Below are 22,634 nucleotides of genomic sequence, written 5' to 3'. Positions count from 1 at the left end.
ATGAAGCAAAAATGCAAAAAAAATCCAATATAAGAAAAGCTTGCACCGCTGTGTGTGATTCTAAGGTAATGAACTACAAACACACATTGTGTGGTCTGATCCTGCAGGTACGTGTTACTGCCTTCTTTTTTTTGGATATTTTATGAAGAGAGGAAATAGGAGAGCAAAGCTCGGGTCACATTGGCATTTTATTATTTTTTTTTTTTACTTTAGATTGAGAGATTCACTATTTTTTTTTATGGCAAAAATTATGTAATCTGCAGCTCCAAACATGTCTGCAAAAATACGGAAACCCAGACCAAGCTGCCCGACCCGATCATAAGCCAATAAGAACCATTGGGATTTGTTAGTATCCAATCCGATCTTTGGCTCATTCCCATATTTGTGCTGTCTGCATTGGAGCTGCATACACAAAACGGTAGCACTGTATGCAGTAAAAAAAAATATTTACCCAATGTTGCTTCTATTTTGGATGCAATATCTACATTAAAGGGATTTTGATATTCTGTAAATATATCAAATTATAAAAGGTTGGGGTAATCCTAGCAGATAATATTTCAGTAGTGAGCGCGCATGCGCATTCTCCAAAGTATACCCAGAATGCACTTCTTTCTTCCTGGGAGAAGGTCATCCCTTTAAATATTTCTGCCTTCAGCTGTCAATCATTTTAAGCCGGCATATAGGGCTATGTTCCGGGTAAAGCCAGGTGGTTTAATGAAAATCAATACTAATCAATATTAGAAATAGATTGAGCCGGATAAACTATTCAGTTATTTATACGCCGGTCACAGATTTAAAGGGGACAACCACTGTCCGTTACGGTAAATGGACCCCCAAATAAACTCCTGCTTAAAGGGGAATGTGTCCCAAATATATTTATTTTTATTTATGAAATGTATTTAAGATTTACAGTCTTTTAATAATTGTAGTGTTTTATATATTTTTTTTATTATTATTATTTTTATTTTTTTTTTGCCACTGTATGCACTGAATTGCGCCTATGTATTAGCTTCTGTATAATGCGCCGATCTACGACACTTAAACATAGCAACTATATCACACAAAGGGCATAAAAGAGAAGGGACGGACACCCACCCTATATCACATGCAGTAGCCGTTTACTGTGTCGGATTGGGGTGCCAAGGGACCACCAGTTATATTGATTCTGCGGGCTACTATGCATCTGCATGCAAATATTATATTACCCTCATTCACAAATGTATACAAGTGGTCCGAAGAAAAATATCGCAGTGGGCACCTTTTGTCTCCGTGAATCGGATGGCACTCGCCCATTCACGTCTATGAATCATGAATCGGACCGTACTTGGATGACATCTGGGAGTGGTCTGATTGTCACAGCCTGACATAATGGAGAAGGTGGAGAAACTTTTTTTTCCTCTCTCCACCTCTGAGAAAATCGGATCCCACTCTGATCAGAGTGTGATTAGCATAATCAGACCAATTTGCATAATCAAACCAATTTTCTAGGATGTCTCCAACAAGCGGTGGATACCGCGTTGGGAGCCGGCCATATCCACCACTGGTCAGCCCACACGCTGTCACACCAGGATCCACTCTGGTATTTTGAACTAAACAAATTGTCCGACATTGCACGAGAGGAATACCATAACCAACTGGATCAGCACACAGACTGACCACTAGTGAACTCCCTAAGGAATATCAACTGATCTAACGACTCTCCATCATCCACTACATTGATTAACACAAATACCGAGCAGTCGGTACGTTGATGAAGGTCCATCCTGGGACCGAAACGTTGTAATTTTGGACTGCATTAAAAATTTTCCTGCATTGTACTAAGTTGAGTGCCAAGTTTTCTTTATATTATTTACGGGTTGGGATCCTACTTGAGCGCCATTCACAGCTGTGCCACGATATATTCTCTCAATTTTCTAGGATGTACTTGGTCGGCGCACACCTCTTTGTAGTTGAAGGCAACGGTGGTGTATATCTGCTCTGCGCTGCTCAACTGGGGCTTGAGAGCAGAAAGGCCCAGGAGAATTGACGGGTTGCGGTGGTGTAGATATTGGAGCTGTTCACCTGGAGCTTGTAAGCAGCGAGAAGGATAAGGGGCTGACTAGCTCCAGCAGAGCAGCGCAATACCAATACATTGTCGCGGCCCTTCTCCTGCACATTAGCTCCACTATGCAGCGACAATTCGGTCCACATGTGTGAATCATAAAAAGTTGCCAACCAAATTATGCTGCACCGTGATTACAATAGTTATCGGCCTCCCTCCTTTCTACAAAAACACAAAAGGGGAGGGGAAGAGTGACATTACGCCAGTTGGCGCAATCTTTGCAGCAATTGTAATGCCAGTTAGCATTATTATTACTTTTCTAGGCAAATGAGAGCAGCTGCTCTCTCTAAACTCTAACTACGCTGACAGACACAGCAAACTTTCTTGCCACAGCTCGCATTGATGTGCCATCCTGGATGAGCTGCACTACCTGAGCCACTTGTGTGGGTTGTAGAGTCCGTCTCATGCTACCACAAGTGTGAAAGCACAACCAACATTCAAAAGTGACCAAATCATCAGCCAGAAAGCACTGGTACTGAGATGTGGTCTGTGGTCCCCACCTGCAGAACCACTCCTTTATTGAGGGTGTCTTGATAATTGCCAATAATTTCCATCCGTTGTCTATTCCATTTGCACAACAGCATGTGAAATTGATTGTCAATCAGTGTTGCTTCCTAAGTGGACAGTTTGATTTCCAAGAAGTTTGATTTACTTGGAGTTATATTCTTTTGTTTAAGTGTTCCCTTTATTTTTTGAGCAGTGTGTGTATATATATTGTAGGGATGTGACTCACTCAGGTGCAGCGGGAGACAGTCAGGAGACAGGTTCTTCCAAAGTTCATGAGATTTATTTCTGTCATAAACCATAAAACAGCGTGTCACCAAAAATAGCCTCTAGCTTAGGCAAACAAAACATAAACGTTCGTGGTTGCAGACTCAGACCGTGAGTCTCAGCACATGCTGGGAGGTGTAGTCCTCCCCACATACAGCTCCCTGGTTCAGGAGCAGGCCACATTATAAGGCTGTAGCCACAACCATGAACCCAGCAGCTGACTGTGACCTCACCACAGGTCCTTCAAACAACGATAATAATATCTGGTAGGCTTTACATTATAGAGACAAGCCATTTATGAGGCACATATCGCCCATCGATTACACGACCCTTAGCCCTGCCACAATATATATATATATATATATAATCACATTCCTTTTAAGACCTATTAAGAGCTCCTGTCATTCTGTCTCAGCCAGCCGGTCTTCTAATTATTTTTTGAATGGGTCCATTTAATACCACATTCTTCCTGAAGTGGCCACTGCAGGAGAAATGTTTAGCTGCCCAGAGCTTCTTCTGGTGATATAAGTTGACTGCTTGACCATCGATGGTCCATGCTAAGAACACATAACAGTCACATAAAGTAACTAAATAATGCACAATAACTATTGAAAGCTTAAATCCAACCCCAAAATCTTTTACATCAAATAACAATGCCCTATTGCACCACTGCCAAATACCCATAGTTGCCGACAGACCCAAATTTTCTGGAAATTATCCAAATTTTCTAACACAAACCCAGCAAATTCAGACATGTCAGTGTCCTAAAAAAGGACAGAATTTACATCAACCTCTCACAAAAGTGGGTGATCGTGCTCAAAACATGATAGGATTGGGGCATTTCAGAGGGGACTTGGTGGCAGTAATAGACGGTAACTATATACGGTACTTGTCTAATCTGGCTGGTTGAGGATAGATTAAGACACAGCTATCAGACAGAGCTGGACTCCTTAAAGAGAAGGCAGAGACGGTTTATTACCTTCTCTGCCTTCCTAATTGTTGTATGTACAGTGCTGGACAAGCGCTGAGTATGCAGTAATAGGAAACGCTAACGGCGCTTCCTCCTCCGGACCCAGCAATTAAATGATCTCTATGTATAAGGAGAGAGCAGGAGTTGCTTTGTTCCTAGAAGGCCCTCTCAGCTGAATTTCCACTGTAACAGGGGCTAATATAACAGCCCCAGCTACAGGGTAAATCAGAGATTTAAAAAGTATTTACGGTAAATGTTGAAATGACCCCAGTAAGTCTTTTATGACTTTATGGGGCCACCATATGTGAAATAAATCTAATATATACTAATCTTGTAATGTTTTCACATCCTTTTCAATCTAGATGTGTCCGGATCCCAGAATTCCAAGCAGCGGAAGTTCACCGACCGCCATATTGGGACACCCAAGTGATAGGTGTCTCAATACAGAAACTGCTGGTGATACCAGCGTCTTGTGCGGTACCACCAGTGGAACACCATTGCACCACCCACACACACACTGGATATGCCGTATGCACCACACACACACACACACTGTATATGCCATAAGCAACACACACAGTATACGCTGTACGCACCACACACACACACTCTGTATATGCCGTATGCACCACACACACTGTGTATGCCGTACGCACCACACACACACACACACACTCTGTATGTGCGGTATGCACCACACACACACACACTCTGTATGTGCCGTACGCACCACACACACACACACACTGTATACGCCGTACGCAGCCTCTTGCGCGGTACCAGCAGCGGAACACTGTCGCGAACACGCCACCGCCGGGATCAACCGAATGATTCACTGACCGCCGCCATCTTTGTACAGGAGGAGTGCATGCGCAGTTTTAATGTGACCGCCGCTATCTGTCTGCACAAAGATGACAGCGGTCTGATTTACTGCGCCTGCGCGAATTCCGCACAGGCGCAGTGAATCATTTGGCTGATCCCGGCGGCAGATGCGCGACGTGTCTACAGGCAGAGGAAGCCGGTCACATTAAAGGGGTTTTCACACGAACGAAAGTTCATTTTAAAAATTGTCTGTGTCTAAATTTTCCATGTTAATAAAATGTTACCTTTACCTACTTTGCTTTCATTTTAACACATGGTGAGGGGTGAGTGCACATAGGAAAGAGGACACACGGGGGGAGACAGCTCAAACGAGAGAACACATGAGGGAAGAAGACAGCACAGTGGTGGGTAGAGAAATCAGACAAGGGGGAGAGCACATGGGGTATACAGGTCAAAGAAGAGATAACATGAGAGGAGAAGACAGCAGATGGGGGAGAGAAAGCGCACAGGGGTGAGAGAGACAGAGCTCGGGGAGAGACAGCTCAAACAGGACAGCACATGAGGAGAGAACACAGCACAGGAAGGAGAGAGACAGCAGACAAGGGGGATAGCACATGGGGTATACAGGTCAAAGAAGAGATAACATGAGAGGAGAAGACAGCAGATGGGGGAGAGAAAGCGCACAGGGGTGAGAGAGACAGAGCTCGGGGAGAGACAGCTCAAACAGGACAGCACATGAGGAGAGAACACAGCACAGGAAGGAGAGAGACAGCAGACAAGGGGGATAGCACATGGGGTAGACAGGTCAAAGAAGAGAGCACAGATGGGAGAAGTCAGCACATGGGGAAAGAGAGAGTGGAAAGGTGGGTGAGCACATGGGGGGGAGATTCTCAATGCTGCAAAGCCTGCCCCCATCGTGACATTACCGCCCTCCCGATGTGATAGCATCGGGCCTCCATCTAGTTAGAAAATAAATAAAAAGTTTCTATCAAATCCAAGCCACTAATACTAGCCTTGCTTCATGAAAAAACATGTTTGGTATATAAAAACATTTGTTACTGAAAGTGGAACAAATTTTAAAATGTATAATGTATATCAGTGGTCCTTTGTGGTCATCAAAAAAAAATAATCCAAAAATGTGAAAAAAAGGACCCGCATGTCATTTATCTTCCCAACAATATTGCCTGATATTGCCGGTGTTGTCAGATAGGTAATAGGATTTCACAGGGAGACACTGAGCACACAGAGCACGGACAGGCTGTATGGTCGTATCATGCAGCCATGCAGCCTGCCATCTAGATGTAGCAGAGCTGGACCCGTCGTGGGACAAGTGAATTAGCAGCATCTCTGAGGAACGGTGAGGAATATTATTGTTTGTTTTTTTAAACTCTTTTGCAGATGATGAGGGCATCGGGGAATGGGCGAGGTCGTAACTATGGTTTAATTAAGATTAATAAAGGAGTGTGTATCATTCTTTCAAGACGCCTCTCCATTACTAACCTTGGGGCTTGATGTCACCTGACAATATAAAGGTGACATCAACCCCGCCAACTATTACCCCACTTGCCACTGCTACAGGGCAAGTGGAAGAATGAGGCAAAGTGCCAGAATTGGCGCATCTTTGAGATGCGCCTTTTCTGGGCCGGCTGAGACCAGATATTTTTAGCCTGGGGATGATTCCAGTATCCATGGCCCCTTCCTAGGCTATTAATATCAGCCTGCAGCTCTCTGCATAGCCTTTGCTGGTTATTAATTATAGTGGGACCCTACATCATTTTCTTTTAGGGTCACACATTTTAATAGCCAGTAAAATCTAAGTATACAGTTGTGAGCTGATATTAATAGCCTGGGAAGCTCCATGGGTATTACCCCCTTCCCAGGCTATAAATATCATCCCCCAGCCATCGGCTTTCCCTCTGCTGGTTATGAAAATTGAGCAAGAGCCCACGCCTTTTTTTCAGAAAAATAATCGTTTATTAATTAAATACAATGTGTCCGTAAAGTCATGGTGCACTTTTGACCAGACATTGGAAATCAACGAAAGACGATACAAATGTGAAATCTACTCCAAATAAAAGAAAAACTCTCCCAGTTTCATACCTATTCAATGCAGTTCCACATGGGCTCCATGTGTCGCCCTACACACATCCAAATGATAGTGAAGTTCTTGCCACACACGAGTAAGGATGTCTGGTGTAACAGAGTGAATAATGTCCGTGATTCTCTGTTTTAAGTGATTAATGTCGTTGATACGTTCAATGTAGACATTGAAGAATTCTTTAAGCTCCTGCCTGCCCTCCCTGACTTTTATGGACTTTGTTATTGCATACTGTATACTTTCCTGTGACTGGTCAAAAGTGCACCATGACTTTACGGACACACTGTACATGTACAGTAATTTGCACACATACTGTACTAATTGTATTTGTCACTGACATCTATATCTATCTGTTCTATATGGATTTACTGTATGAAACCCATCTCTTCTATCCTGTCGGCTCCTACAGTGATTTTACAGTGCACGGCAGATGAATTGCCGGCTTTTCTTCTATCTATCTATGTAATGTAATATATATATATATATATGTGTGTGTCACTGACATCTATATTTATTGTATGTGTATATATCTATTCTATTCCAACTCTGATTTCATGCTGTGATTTTACTGTACGCAGTATATACAGTATATGCGTGGTTTGACAAATATTATCTTTGAAAACGATGTGTAAGTGACAAAGAGAATTGCTGTATGTAAAAGCTCATGTTAAAGGGAATCTGTCACCCTTTTTTTCGAATATAAACTGCCGGCACCGACATCAGGGGCTTATCTACAGCATTCTGTTCCGGTCTTGGTCCGATGGGTGTTGCGGTGTGGCGCCTCTCATCTTCATACAATGCAGTCCTCTTCTTTCCTTCCTGTCGTTGTTGATACTGCAGTGCACAGGCGCCGGACCTCTCCCGGCGCCTGCGCACTGCAGGACCCTGCTCTGCCCTCAACAGGGCAGAGCAGTGCGCCTGCGCCGGAGCCACGACAGGAAGGAAAGAAGAGGACGGCATCGTATGAAGATGGGAGGCGCCGGATCGGACAGTCACACCCATCGAACCGGACCAGACGCCGGGGTGAGTATAATCTAACGTGTTTTTCTTATCTTTCAGGTTACATCAGGGGCTTATCTACAGCATTACAGAATGCTGTAGATAAGCCCCTGATGGCGGTGCCGGCAGCTGATAGGGCTAAAATGGGGTGACAGATCCCCTTTAAGCCTGTGGCCAGGATTTATAGGAGAACAAATGTATTTTATAATGCACTACAAAATCACAGTATTGTACTAGCGAGGCAGGTTCATGTCCCCTAGAGGGACTAATAAAAATGCCAATAAATAATAATAAATAAAAACAATGAAAAATATTTTATTTAAAAATCATAAAAGATCATATCATCCCCTTATTCCTAGATCGTTATTAAAATTTAACAATTACAAAAAATGTACATATATATGGTATCTCCAAATGTGCAACTCTCTGAACTAATAATAGTTTATGATATTTGTCACGGACAGGCCTAGTCTTACGACAATATTTATCCCATATAACAAATGGTAAAAAAAAAATCTAAATGGCAGAATAGTTTTTTTGGTAACTTCGCCTTCCGAAAAATGAAGCAAAATAAGATAAAGTCGAATAGATTTCAATATCAGAACGATAAAAACTACGTCTCGTAGTGCAAAAAACAAGACCTCATATAACTTTGAAAAAAAAAAAAAATCGAAGGCAAAGCGAATCTGCCGCACCTAAGGGCTAACATAAACCTGGAGCTGGCCCTGAATCGACAGGTTGTGTGATGCAGAACCAGTTACAGACCATGGACAGATGTGACGCTGTTTCTGAAAAGGACATTCTATGATGTTCTACTCTACTCCTGTGACCATGTCGGGAGGGTCTACCAATCTAACATTCGACTTCTAACGTATTGATGATGAAACATAGGCTTGCCACAAAACAAAACAAAAAAAAGAGAGACCGTAAAGAAAACACTATCACTCCTAGTCTAAAGCAGACTGTGCCTGGGTTTGGAAGGTAATGAGGAGATCACCAGCTGGTGAAAACGTGATAATGCTTATCTTCCTGGAGCACGTGTTAGGATGCCATGCTTCTAACATAGATATACTGTACCTCTCCACATGCCACGGGGCCACAGGGTTTTTTCTGGATGAAATTATAGCATTAGACTTCTGAGTAATTCAGGGCTGTGAAGATTTATGTGCTCCACGCTCTGGTTACTTCCGATGGCCCAGTCCTTAAGGACCTACTTTAAAGGAACCCGTCACTTGATTCATGCTGCCCAAACCGCGGGCAGCACAAATCAGAGCCTGGCAGCACGATTACATGTCTATTTTCCACTGAAACACTCTAGAACTTCCCAGCGCTGCTACATGTGATTGACAGCTCTCTCGTTATGGCAGTGAACTGTCAATCACTTGGAGCGGCACTGGAAAAAGCCCACCAGTTCCGGCGCCGGCGTGATCTCATCTTTGGGTATGGTCCCTGGTTGAATCTTCTATCCATAGTTTTATGAGCGTTTCAGAGAAAAATATACCTGGATGCATGATTACAGCCTGTTTTTTTGGGGACAGTATGAATCGGGTGACATGCTCCCTTTAAAAATTAGCACAATTGGAATCAAATTTTTATGGCAAATTCTACTGATTTTCAACAAATAAAGTCGATCTACGAAGCATGGAATTGGACCAGAAGCATCCACTCTACAAACTGAGGCTTCCAGATTGGCCAATTGCATTGAGCCCCTGGAGAAAACTGATAGCAGAACATGGTCATTCATGGTCCAATAAAATATCTACCATGCTTACTCTCAAAGTTTGGAGTTGGAACTTGTAATGGAGGAATTATGCCTGATAGTTGTTGGCTAAGGGTAGATAAAGACACATTCGATGGGATGTCGATGTCATTATGTTTGACATGATAGCTTTCTTTTTTTTTTTTTTAGCATTTCATCACTTTCTAGTATTCATTTTCATTAAAAACAGCCTGATTAGTATAAAAAAACAGGTTATAAGTGATGGAGATAGAGAAGACCTTCAATAAATAACTTCATTGGTATCCCCTCTTGCATCAATGACTATTGCTTATCCCCAGACCCGTCTTCACCAGTTATGGTCCTGTCCATGGTCATCGATTCTGGACATTAACGTTTATCTCCTCAGTGGCCAAATGTTACAAATATTCAAGTTCCTTCAAACTTTCAAGAAAACTTCCAAAAAGGGCTCGTGTAAAAAGCCACTGCCTCCAACTGTTAGACGTGTGTGGCCAATCTGCATTTCATTTATTAGGTGTAGTGACAATGACGCTCTTACTACTAGCCCATGCTTCCCAATGCTGTCTGAACATTTGTGAGTCTCACTAGGATTTTCTCCTTCAAGGACAATGGGAAGAGTTGGCAAATCTCCTGGGAACTCCAGTCCAGGACCAAGAGATTCGAGAAGATTTCTTGTATGAGACATCAGAATGTGCCATCAGTAGACACAGCCCTGCTGTCCAAAAAATGAGGGCAAGAAATGAGGCATGGTAGGTGAGGTGCATGAATGAATAGTGGGGGAAAAACCTCCTTGAGAAAAAAAACCTCTTTCCTTCAAGCCCTAAAAATAGGATTGCAATTTAGAAGAGTTTGCGGAAAGTAGCAAGAGTTGATCTATGGGTCCAGGAATACTAAGGGTTCCAAAACTTTACGGAGCTCCTGGACAACTAGCACTGGTTGGGTTGTACCAAAGGGACAGTCAAATGGACTTGTTGGTCCAGTGGCAACTGTGAAGTTTGGCTAAAGTGGGAAGCGGTAGCAGGTGATAGCATTGCTTTGATCATCTCCTCTGACTGTCGTCACTCCCTATTTATTTACCCAATGGCGATTTCCCATATTGTTTTGGAGGGGTGAATTTAGAAATCATCCTCTCACTGGAATATAATAAAGTGGGAACAATATAATTGCTACAGACACAAATATACGACAGAGACATTAAATAAGATCAACATCCAGTTACTATGGATGACTATGACTATGAAGACGATGTAAACCAACCCCCGGCATGTGTATTACAGTAAGAATGGAAGAATTATTAGTGGATACCATCCCGGCCATATAACCCTCCTTAATATTAACCCTTTCTTCTTAGGACCATGCAAGTATAGGTCACTCCCCTTCTTTCAAGGGATGATGACTTCTTTCGTAAGGTTTATTGCATTGTCCAGACCGGACAACGAGAAGTGCCATGCAACGCTTTATAATGAAGCCATTATTTGGTGACGTCTTACAAAGCCGTTGACCATTTCCGTGACCACGGAAGTCTCCAAATTTTTGTCTAGTGGTTCGGGGAATCCTTAAAACCGCCAAATGCCACCTTTCTTACCTGCTATGTCAAAGTCTTCAGCCATTTGTTAAAGGGTCCTGCACGATGCTTTTCATCAATGAAAAAAAAAAAATAGGAAGTAGGGATTATTATTTTCCGGACAACCCGTATTTCCTCTGCGCTCACCCTTGTCGTACACAAGTGGCCATCATTGCACAGAGCGCAGGATGGGGACAGGCTGTGACAGCTCGTGTTGAGTCTGTATACTGAGGGTTGTATGAACACCCCGCCCTCTACCACAGGAAACCATCTCTTCAACCTGAGGGAGAGCTGATAGCAGCCCAGCCTTTACTCACCACAGCCAGCAGAACGAGGAGGTGGGGGAGGGAAATGGCTCCCCAGGGACTAAGTCAGCAATCTGCATTAGCAACATTGATAAGAGCTACTGAAACCCCCCCCACCTTCTTTCCATCCTTGGTACAAAGCCTAAATGTGTTCGCAGATCATGGGGGTCATTCGCCAAAGACAAAGCCTTCAATGCTAGAACAAGGCCAAGTCTATTGTGCAAGGCGCTGTGCATAGATCCTTAGGCCTAAAGCAAGTCAGCGGAGCTTTGTAAGCAAGCCTTGTATGTTTCCGTCATGCCAGGCACCAATCAGCAGCACATGATTTGGGTTTAAGCCCAATACCTTAATTAGTTATTTTCCAGAACGAAAGAAACTAACATTCGCCAAGCCAAGACATCGATCAGTAGACAGCTGTTTCAGGGTTTTTGCCCCTCATCAGTGCAGAGCGGAATATCAGTTAGCCAGATAGGTGACCAGTTTGGTTAATATGGATCCGATACAAAATAAATAGAAGAGACAGAAGATTCGGCACTGCTCCTTAACCCCTAAGCAGTTCCATGACTGCTATTCAAGTCCAAAATCACACACCTGGACCGACCGCCAAACTACCGTCCGAACGGGTGCTCGATCCAGAAAAGCAAACATGTAATCTGATTATGTACAAAAGAGGAAAAAAGTGATGGCACTCACCGTTCTGTCGTGAAAATTCTTTATTGATTAAAAGGCATTGGCATGGGAGGAACGTACAGAGAGTGGACGACGGCCGTTTCACATACTTGCGCTTCAACGGGTCCTTTGCTCAGGACCCGTTGAAGCGCAAGTGCGTGAAACGGCCGTCGTCCACTCTCTGTACGTTCCACCCATGCCAATGCCTTTTAATCAATAAAGAATTTTCACGACAGAACGGTGAGTGCCATCACTTTTTTTCTCTTTTGTACATAATCAGTTAATATGGAATAGTTTTCCTCCATTTGGAAGAGAGCTAATTGCATGCTTTTCCCATGAAGCATTGCATATAATAAAGTCTCCATGTGCCACCTCCTCAGTGAGAACCATTACCCATTGGCCTTTGCCAATACCAACATATTTCACAGCATTATATGCATGCATATATAAAAGAAAGGTTTCTAATTTCACCAGCTGGAGGAGGTCAACATTTATTGCTCTCTCCAATAGGAGGCACCAGAGATCCATTTAACCTTCCTCTTGGAGGAGGCTATTTGCATATTTGTTTTCCCAGGGAACACTGCCTGGCCTCCATATGTCCAGGAGTCCCTATGTCAACATGGTGCCCTCCGGAAAAGGCCTCTCATCCAGCCATCCAATGCCTAACTTTGCACTGATGAGGAGCAAGAAGCCTGAAGCAGTTGTTTGCAAATATCTTAAAACAAGATTGACAAGACACCGACGTGTAGGAAGGCTAGTTCCAGTAGAGACTTCCAACAGTATAACATGGAGAATGTATATTAGATTCCTGCTCACAATATAATGGCTGATTTAATGGAAAACTGATTAATCTAACACAGCAGTGCAAAAGCCCAGCAAATAAACAGGGAAAATAAATCTAAGTAAATTTTAGCCTATGGCTCCAATGATGCATGGCAAAAAAGCAAATAATTTAAAGAGCCACTATCTCACCAAAAAGTGTGCGAAGAGCCTCTGCTCTAGAAAGAAGAAAATCTTGTCTCTAGTGCCACCTACAGGACCTTACAGACATTTCGGAAGGAGAGCTAATTTGCATATTTATTTTCCCAGGGAGCATTGCCTGCACCTGATGGATCAAGGAGGCCTGTGTTGTGATTGATACTTCAGACGTTGGCAGCGGTGTAACTACAAGGGATGCACGCTGTGGTCCTCAGACCCTGGAGCATATGAGGGTCCCAAAAGGTCCCTTATAAGAAGATCAGTGCTATTAGAGACTCATGATAATTGGGGGGCGCTGTTGGAGATTTTGCATTTGCTTTCAGTTACGGCACTCAAGGTCCCTTTAAATTAATACAGCTCCCAGCAAAACTAAAAAAAATTGTTCTTTCTGCTGACAACTATTACACTAAACCCCACATACACTAAACCAAGCCTGTACAGAAAGGTATCTGTCTGGCAGCGTTTGTTAGAAAAAAGGATTGGGCATGTTGAAGTTCAACATGCCCGATCTCCTTTCCCCCAGAATCTGCTGTCAGAAGAAAAACCAATTATGCAAATTGTCTCTTCAGAGAGGAAGAGGACTAGAACTCTAGTGCCACCTATTGGAGGTAGCAATCCTAAAAGTCAATGTTGACCCTTTAACGAGCCTAGGTACATGACTTAGGATAAAAGCCAAGCCAGAATCTCCATTTGCAGACACTGTGTTTCGGGGTACTGCCTCTCATCAGTGCAAAGTGGGAGATCTGGTTTGGCTGTGTAGGGTCGGTAGTGGGGTGCCAAGCTGGGGGGGTAATAGGGGGTGGTCCAACTTCTTACCGCGCAGAGATGATACAGAGACACGATGAGGCAGATTCTGGGTGCAACAGGTCCAAGTTTATTGCTCACCGTCCGACTGACGGTCCTCGCGGTACACCGCGATATCTCTCTCTGCCCTCCGTGTTCAGGGCCGCTTCAACACCGTATGTTACACAAGGGACGTACTTACACGTCACGTCCCGTCTCACACTGTGACAATCCTGACAGCTCGGTTACTGTGGCCGCCTTAGGCCCGTACACCAACAGCACTTTACTAATCAGTTTCGTCGTAACACATACGGTGTCTTCCACCCAGAGCCTTGTCTCTGCTGCGGTCCTTCCCTGTCAGGACCACCCCCCTGACGTTTCTTCTCCTCAGTCCCCCTGGTCAGATTCTCCTCAGGGCACACAGACTGGCGAAGTCCTCCTGTCACCTGGGCTCCCCCTGGGGACTGGAACCTTCTGGAACCCTCCCTCAGAATTTATAACTTCCCCGGTTCCTTGAAACTGTCACTAACTGTCACCACGCCCCCCATGACCAACGGTTTCTAAAGCCCTAAGCTGCTGTAAAGTCCTTTACTCACACTCCACCCTGCCATCTAATGGTCATCCCAAGGTACTGCACGTCCACTACACTTTTCTAGTTGTTTCCCCACTGTAATCACTGTCTCCTACCTACACTGTGCAAACCTATCTTTCTTCACTCTGACTAGTCCGTCCGTCCGGTCACCTTCCCTACACTCCCCCTTCCTTTGTCCATTGTCGTCCTCGACAATCGTCATCCCTGCCTTCGTCGTTCTGAATCTACACCTACATTCTGTTGTCGGACCAGAAGTTGAGCCAAACCCACTATCTGCGGGGGCCGAACCACACTGGGAGCACTATGCTCTGAGCAGCCTACTGCTACTCACCAGCGCGCACGCCACATGACAACGTCTTTCAAATTGGGCAAGGTACACCCGTATTCTCTCTACGGCGTGTATCTTTCCCCTACTCTCCCCTACTGTTACCTTTCACTATCCGGTACGCCATGATCGAGGCCACTCACCTACCAGATCATTGCCGGCGCCCGCCTTTCCTTCTTCAGGGGTGTCCGTGGTGTCGGGGACCTGACCTAGGACGGCTGTCTTTCTCACATCTTCCCATTCATTTTCCTTCTTTCAATTACATGTCATGGTCGGCGTCCCGGTCTCCCAGACCTCAACTCTTAGATCCCTACCGGATCTCACACTTTCCTTTGGTCCCGCAGACCTTCCCTTACCCGGACCTGTTGCATTTTACTTTGCATATTATACATCATACAACTTTATAATAGCACAAGTACCCCATTTTTTTTTTATAATTTTTTTTTTTTCATTTTCTCTTGCTTTTAAAACCAAAATATAACATAACATTGCATTTCCTCTTTATTCGTCCCCCCCTTCCTTGGACCTGGACACTCCTCCACTTTTCCGTATCCCCGTTCTGTCAGGTAAACATATTTTCGTATATAAAGAACATAGAAAGAAGAAAGAAAGAGAGAGAGAAAATAGTTGCATCAGTTAAACAACAACAAAACTTTTTTCTAAATGCAACTGTCCTTATAATCTGCACAACGGTGCATCGAACTCCTGACAGTCTATACCACTCTCAATGTACAGAGGTGAGGGCTCCACGGGGATACTGAGGGTGTCCATTCAAGTCCTCTTCTTTTCCATGACGGCCTCTCCTTGAGTGTGGAGCAGGTTCCACACTTCCTGCTCCCGGGCCTTTTTCTTCCTGATCACCTCCGCTTCCCACACGGAGGGAACAGCACGGGCCCTGGAGTCCGGTGGGCGGGACTCCGCTGAAAAAGACCGCAAGACAGAAACGGCCGAAGATTTCTGCGGCCCAGCAGCCGCTGGGGTCAGGTGGCAAATGGGGAGAACCGGGTCCTCGGGGGCTGGAATCACAGGGCCCGCTAAATCGGTCGCAGCCGACTCCAGCAGCGGCATAACCGCGGCCTCAGGACAGGCCGCATCCACTACTTCCAACGGAGTCGGAGTAACGGCCGATTTCAACAATGCAGCTGCTATTAGCAGGGAAAGCACAGCAGCATCTTCTTTGGGTGAGCTCTGCACTGGTGACTCCGGGCGGGGTAGTTCGGGGACATGAGCGGGGACCTCGCTCAGCTCTGCATACACCACGGGGCCCGTGGTAACTAGGCCTTCCGGTGCGCAGGGGGCCGCGTGCTGCAGCAGAATGGTGGGGGCCGCTTGCGGAGGCACTGGTAGGGCCGGGGGTACTCTCACCTTCCCTGGCGCTGCGGCCTCCGTTCCATCATCACGCGGTTTCCCCCGCAGCCTCCGTTCCTTGCTCCACTGTCCTGCGGGCCTTCCCTCCGGACTCGGGGGCTCCGCTGAGAAGTCCTCTGCTGGTATTGGTGGCAGCCGTTCTCGCTGACTCCCCTCAGGCTCCGCTCCCCGGCTCAGCATCCCGCTGCCTGCCCGTAAATCTGAAGATGACTTCTGGTGCAGCTCCATCTCTCGCCGCCATTGCCACTCTAGGCGGCCGATGCCCCGACACCCGCAGCATCTCATACCGTCCGTTGGGCAGCACTCGAATGGCGTCAGACAGCCGCAGCCAAGTTTTTCTTCTGTGCCACTCCTCCTGCTGGGTGGGGCGTTGGCAGACCTTTCCATCCATCTGCCAGGGTCCAATATATGGAAACGTCGATCTCCGGGCATATATTGCTTCCTTTTGGGGTACGTTGGAGGGGGTCCCAGTCCATTCTGAACAACTGCAAACACCCGGACCTCTCCTCTGCGCTGAAGTAATACCGCCATCTTGGGCAGAATCAGCTACTGCCTTGGATCCTCTGCAAGCAACACAGATCCGACACAGCGTCCCAATTTGTAATCCACAGGTCAGTAATTTTCAGTCCACAGGTGTTTATAATCCGAAATAGAGCAGTCCAAGTTTTCCTCAGTCCTTCAGTTGCAGGCCTGCCGCAGAAGATAGCGTATTAGCGGCGGCGATCCTGCCGACTACGCCAAATGTAGAGGTGTGGGCCGAGCTGGGGGGGTGATAGGGGGTGGTCCCACTTCTTACCGCGCAGAGATGATAACAGAGACACGATGAGGCAGATTCTGGGTGCAACAGGTCCAAGTTTATTGCTCACCGTCCGACTGACGGTCCTCGCGGTACACCGCGATATCTCTCTCTGCCCTCCGTGTTCAGGGCCGCTTCAACACCGTATGTTACACAAGGGACGTACTTACACGTCACGTCCCGTCTCACACTGTGACAATCCTGACAGCTCGGTTACTGTGGCCGCCTTAGGCCCGTACACCAACAGCACTTTACTAATCAGTTTCGTCGTTACACATACGGTGTCTTCCACCCAGAGCCTTGTCTCTGCTGCGGTCCTTCCCTGTCAGGACCACCCCCCTGACGTTTCTTCTCCTCAGTCCCCCTGGTCGGATTCTCCTCAGGGCACACAGACTGGCGAAGTCCTCCTGTCACCTGGGCTCCCCCTGGGGACTGGAACCTTCTGGAACCCTCCCTCAGAATTTATAACTTTCCGGTTCCTTGAAACTGTCACTAACTGTCACCACGCCCCCCATGACCAACGGTTTCTAAAGCCCTAAGCTGCTGTAAAGTCCTTTACTCACACTCCACCCTGCCATCTAATGGTCATTCCAAGGTACTGCACGTCCACTACACTTTTCTAGTTGTTTCCCCACTGTAATCACTGTCTCCTACCTACACTGTGCAAACCTATCTTTCTTCACTCTGACTAGTCCGTCCGTCCGGTCACCTTCCCTACAGCTGTGAGAGAGGCGTCTGACCGATATCCAAGAAGTATCATTTCTCCTTGCGGAGAATGACATGCTAAGCATGTCGAGGTGAGGAGACTTAAAGCCGCAATGTTCCTCTGGGAAATATGCTAATTATGCAAATTGTCTCTTCAGAGAGGAAGAGGACTAGAACTCTAGTGCCACCTATTGGAGGTAGCAATCCTAAAAGTCAATGTTGACCCTTTAACGAGCCTAGGTACATGACTAACCAAAGAAAAACCAAAGGACTCTATAACTGTTAGGTGGTCCCACTGAACTTGGTGGGTTCTTAGTGGCACCTTTTTTTGTAAAACTTTAGGGTTATTTTTTCTCCCCACCAACGACATTGCAGCCTTTGGTTTTACCCAAATATAAGAAATCCATTAAAGATCTAAAAAAAGTATGTGTAATTACTATTATTTTTAAAAAATAAATTACTTTACAATATAGAGGAAAACTTAAGGGACTCTACATGCCTAAGCTCCCATTCTGTACATGCCAGGTCTCTAGGTAGTACTTGCAGGGTGCATATGATCTGATTGTAACTGGCAGCACATGGTATGATCGTTTTTGGGTTATACTTTAATACGCTGATGTACATTTTTAAACAGGAAAACTAAGCTTAGGGGTTGTCCAGAACAGAACTTTAAGACTCAGGATAGGTCATCAATATCAGATTAGTGTTTGCTCAACACCTGGCTTGCCTATTGATTAGCTAATAGCAGGCATGTGGATGTACAAAATGTACAGAGCATGCACATTTATGTAAGGGGGGCATTTATGTACATTTTATTCTAAGTGCATTTTTTCAAAGTACCTTGCAGTTAATCATGGCAGTTAGAGAGGGCAGGAGACAGGTTAGACTTTTACAGAAACCTAATCCCACTACATTTGGATTGCAACAAATATTCACCATATGCATTTATATGATTTATATCCTGGTTGCTGCATTCACTCACATCCACCGTCCTTGCACTAACTCTTCATACTCCATCTTTATCAACCCCTCGGTCCTTTCCTCTCCTATGCACAGCACTCATGCTCTTTTCACATTGCTAAACTGCACATATCCATTTAGTCCCACCATCCAGCACAAGAGACACTCTCACAAATCCCTTTACCATTTGCTCAGTCTTTCTATCCTTCTTCTCTTAGTCGCAGGAGATATCTCTCCCAACCCCAGCCTCTCATGTTATAGTAAGTCAAACCCCTCAACTACTGCACTCATAAACCCCTCAAATCTCATTTATATTTCCTGTATGCCTTCTGTCTCTTTTAACTGTGCTCACTGGAATTCTTGCTCAGTGTGTAATAAACTCTCCTTCACCCATGAATTCTTCCATTCTGATTCTCTTAACCTTCTGGCTCTTACTGAAACCTGGATTCAGCAATCAGACACCACCGCTGCTGCTCTTTCACATGGTGGACTACATTTCTCTCATACCCCAAGATTGGACAACAGAGCAGTTGGAGGCGTTGGTCTGCTCCTATCACCAAAATGTACCTTTCAGGCTATCCCTCAAGTACCCTCACTTGTCTTCCCTTATTTTAAGGTCCATGCTGTCAGACTCTACATCCCCTTCTCCATGTGAGTGGCGGTTGTGTATCATCCTCCGCGCCCCTCCCATCAGTTCCTGGATCACTTTGCCACCTGGCTCCCACGTTTTCTCTCCTGTGACATCCTCACCCTCATGGGAGACTTTAACATTCCCATTGCTTTTCACCTCCACCCATCTGCTACTCACCTTTTATCTCTAACCTCCTCCTTCGGCCTTTCGCAGCTTACTAACTCTCCTATGCATGAAGACGGAAACTGCCTCGACTTGGTCTTCTCCTGGCTTTGCTCAGTGAAGATTTTACCAACTCCCCTCTCCCGCCTTCTGACCACAACCTTCTTTCATTCTCTGTCAAGAACTGCCATCCCACCCAGGACACCTCCACATTCCACACTTATAAAAATATACAGGCCATTAACACCCAGAGACTTATGAAGAATTTGCAGTCTTCATTGGCCCCAATCTCATCCCTCTCATGTCCTGATTCTGCACTGAAGCATTATAACAAAAAACTGCAAAGTTCCCTAGATGAAGCTGCACTTCCTATACACAGAACAACTAGGCACAGATAGCGACAACCGTGGCACACGCTGTAAACACATTTCCTACAGCAGTGCCCCAGGTGCGAAGAACTTCTGTGGAGAAAATCCAATCTGCCCTAAGATTTCATCCATTATAAGTTTATGCTTAAAACATACAACACTGCCCTTCACCTCGCCAAACAAACTCTCATCACCTCACTATTCAATAACCCCAAACGTCTATTTGACACTTTTCATTCCCTTCTCAACCCAAAAGTGCAGGCCCCAACCACAGATCTCTGTGCTGATGATCTGGCCAATTATTTCAAAGAAAAAATTGACCATATCAGACATAAAATCTTGTCCCAATCACCTCATACCATGAACTGTCCTCCCTCCCCCACTGTATCTAGCTCACTCTCTGACTTTGAACCAGTCACAGAAGAAGTAATCAGGCTCCTTGCATCTTCTTGCCCTACTACTAGCACCAGTGACCCTATTCCATCACATCTCCTCCAATCCCTTTCCCCTGCTGTCCCCACTCCCCTAACAAAAATATTCAACCTCTCTCTCCTCCGGTATCTTTCCCTCCTCATTTAAGCATGCCATCATACAGCCATTACTTAAAAAACCATCCCTCGACCAAAACTGTGCTGCTAACTATAGACCTGTCTCTAATCTTCCCTTCATCTCTAAACTCCTGGAACGCCTGGTCCACTCCCGTCTTATCCTCTATCTCTCAGATAACTCTCTTCTCGACCCTCTCCAATGCGGTTTCCACTCTTTACATTCTACTGAAACTGCCCTCACTAAAGTCTATAACGAACTTCTAACAGCTAAATCTAATGGTCACTACACCATGTTAATTCTCCTGGATCTCTCTGCAGCATTCGACACTGTGGATCATCAGCTCCTCCTCACTATGCTCCGCTCCATCGGCATCAAGGACACCATTCTCTCCTGGTTCTCCTCCTATCTCTCTGACCGCTCCTTCTGTATCTTTTGCTGTCTCCTCCTCCTCACCTCTTCCTGTTGGGGTTCCTCAAGGATCAGTCCTAGGCCCTCTACTCTTCTCTTTGTACACTGCCCCTATTGGTCAAGCAATCAGTAGATTTGGGTTCCAGTACCATCTCTATGCTGATGACACCCAATTATACACTTCTCCTGATATCACGCCTGCATTATTACAGAATACCAGTGATTGTCTTACTGCTGTCTCTAACATCATGTCCTCCCTCTATCTGAAACTGAACCTGTCAAAAGCTGAACTCCTTGTGTTTTCTCCCTCTACTAACCTACCTATGTCTGACATTGCCATTTCCGTGTGTGGTACTACCATTACTCCCCAGCAACATGCCCGCTGTCTTGGGGTCATACTTGACTCCTAGCTTTCCTTTGCCCCCCTGTTAGGGCTGGCGGAACGCACCAAATAATAAAGATGGTAATAAGGTGCGTTCGCAGCCCGGGGTCCACCGTGCAGGGGTGGTAACCTGCTGCTCAGTAATGGAGGATGCTATATGGCGGTATACTATAAAAACATGCGGGTTATCGTCACCCGGTGTGTATGGGGACGGATTCTGTTGCTTCACAGAGCCGCACTACCGCTGAACATAAACGCTGGAGCCTGTTTGTGCTCACAGAGCTCGGCTAAAAGAGCGCACAGTGTACGGCCACAGAACGCTACCCCAAGGACACGGGGTTAGAGTCCCTCTAGGCACACTGAGCGCCCGGCTTTGCTGCCACGAGCGCTGCTAAAGACTCTGGCAGTGGAGTGTGGAGCACGTGCACTGAGGCGTGCTGGATCACTGGTGAGGACCGATGTCTGACTCAAACCCTGACCTACCTACACCTAAGCCTGGGCGCTAGCAGGCTAGGCTGCACAACACATGCGTACCAAGGGTAGGGGTTTCATGAGTCAGTCACCAGATACATTCATACGTGCATACATCTCTCACACCTTATAGTCTGTAAATATAGTCTGATCCTAGCGCATGGGCGAGCGGCCATGTGAACCTTTTATAGCCACGGGCGTCCGGGACCTTCCTGGCTTCTCAGATGGGCCAATCCGGACACGAGCAGGACCTGAGCACGTGACCCTCTATCTCCAATGGGAGATCACTCCACGGGCATGCTCAGTGGCCCGACATGAGGACTTAGTCCCTGGAGAATCTCGCTGCTGAGCAGCATGCATTGTCATAGCTGTGCCAGAGGTGGCAGCAACAAGCAAACCCACGGAGTTGGCCTGGGCAGAGCGCCGGGACCGACGAATCTGCTGAGCAGGCTCCACTGCAGCCAAAGAAGAATGGGAGACCGCTGGGTGCAAGGCTCTGGATTCCTGCTGTGCAGTGGCAGGAACCCGACGCCTAACACCCCCTCATCTGATCACTGGCTCGCTCTTGTTATCTGCACCTCAAAAACATTTCTAGAATTCGACCTTTTCTTACTTTCGACTCTGCAAAAACTCTTACTGTTTCTCTTATTCATTCTCGTCTGAACTATTGTAACTCTCTACTAATCGGTCTCCCTCTTACCAAACTCTCCCCCCTCCAATCTGTCTTCAATGCTGCAGCCAGGATCTTATTCCTCACCAATCGTTATACAAATGCCTCTACCTTGTGCCAGTCATTACACTGGCTACCCATCCACTCCAGAATTCAGTATAAACTTATTACCCTCACCCACAAAGCCCTCCATGGCTTAGCACCACCCTACATCTCCTCCCGCGTCAGTCTACCACCCTACCCTTGCCCTCTGTTCTGCTAATGACCTGAGGTTAACATCCTCAGTAATCAGAACCTCCCACTTCTGTCTCCAAGACTTCTCACATGCTGCACCTACTTTTTGGAATGCACTACCCAGGATAATTTGATTAATCTCCAATCTTCACAGTTTTAAGCGTGCCCTAAAAACACATTTCCTCAGACTGGCCTACCGCCTCAACACATTAATC

General features: G+C 45.8%; 1 protein-coding gene across 2 annotated transcripts in view; it reads right to left on the bottom strand.

Annotated features, from left to right (window-relative positions):
• LDB1 (LIM domain binding 1) overlaps positions 1-22,634 on the bottom strand; it is a 216,538-nt gene that overhangs the window by 74,947 nt on the left and 118,957 nt on the right. Inside the window, exon 1 of one of the 2 annotated variants that reach the window (XM_073552882.1) lies at positions 11,085-11,108. The exons of the other annotated variant lie outside the window; for it this stretch is intronic. The gene's annotated coding sequence lies outside the window, so the exon portion shown is untranslated. Of the gene's footprint in view, positions 1-11,084; positions 11,109-22,634 lie in introns of those variants that run through there. 2 annotated transcript variants of the gene reach the window in all.

Source organism: Dendrobates tinctorius, unplaced genomic scaffold (assembly GCF_039654945.1).
Source record: "Dendrobates tinctorius isolate UK_male_01 unplaced genomic scaffold, ASM3965494v1 ptg000196l, whole genome shotgun sequence".
Lineage (NCBI taxonomy): Eukaryota > Metazoa > Chordata > Amphibia > Anura > Dendrobatidae > Dendrobates > Dendrobates tinctorius.
Note: the sequence above shows the minus strand (reverse complement) of the source record. Positions and strands in the feature narration are given on the sequence as shown.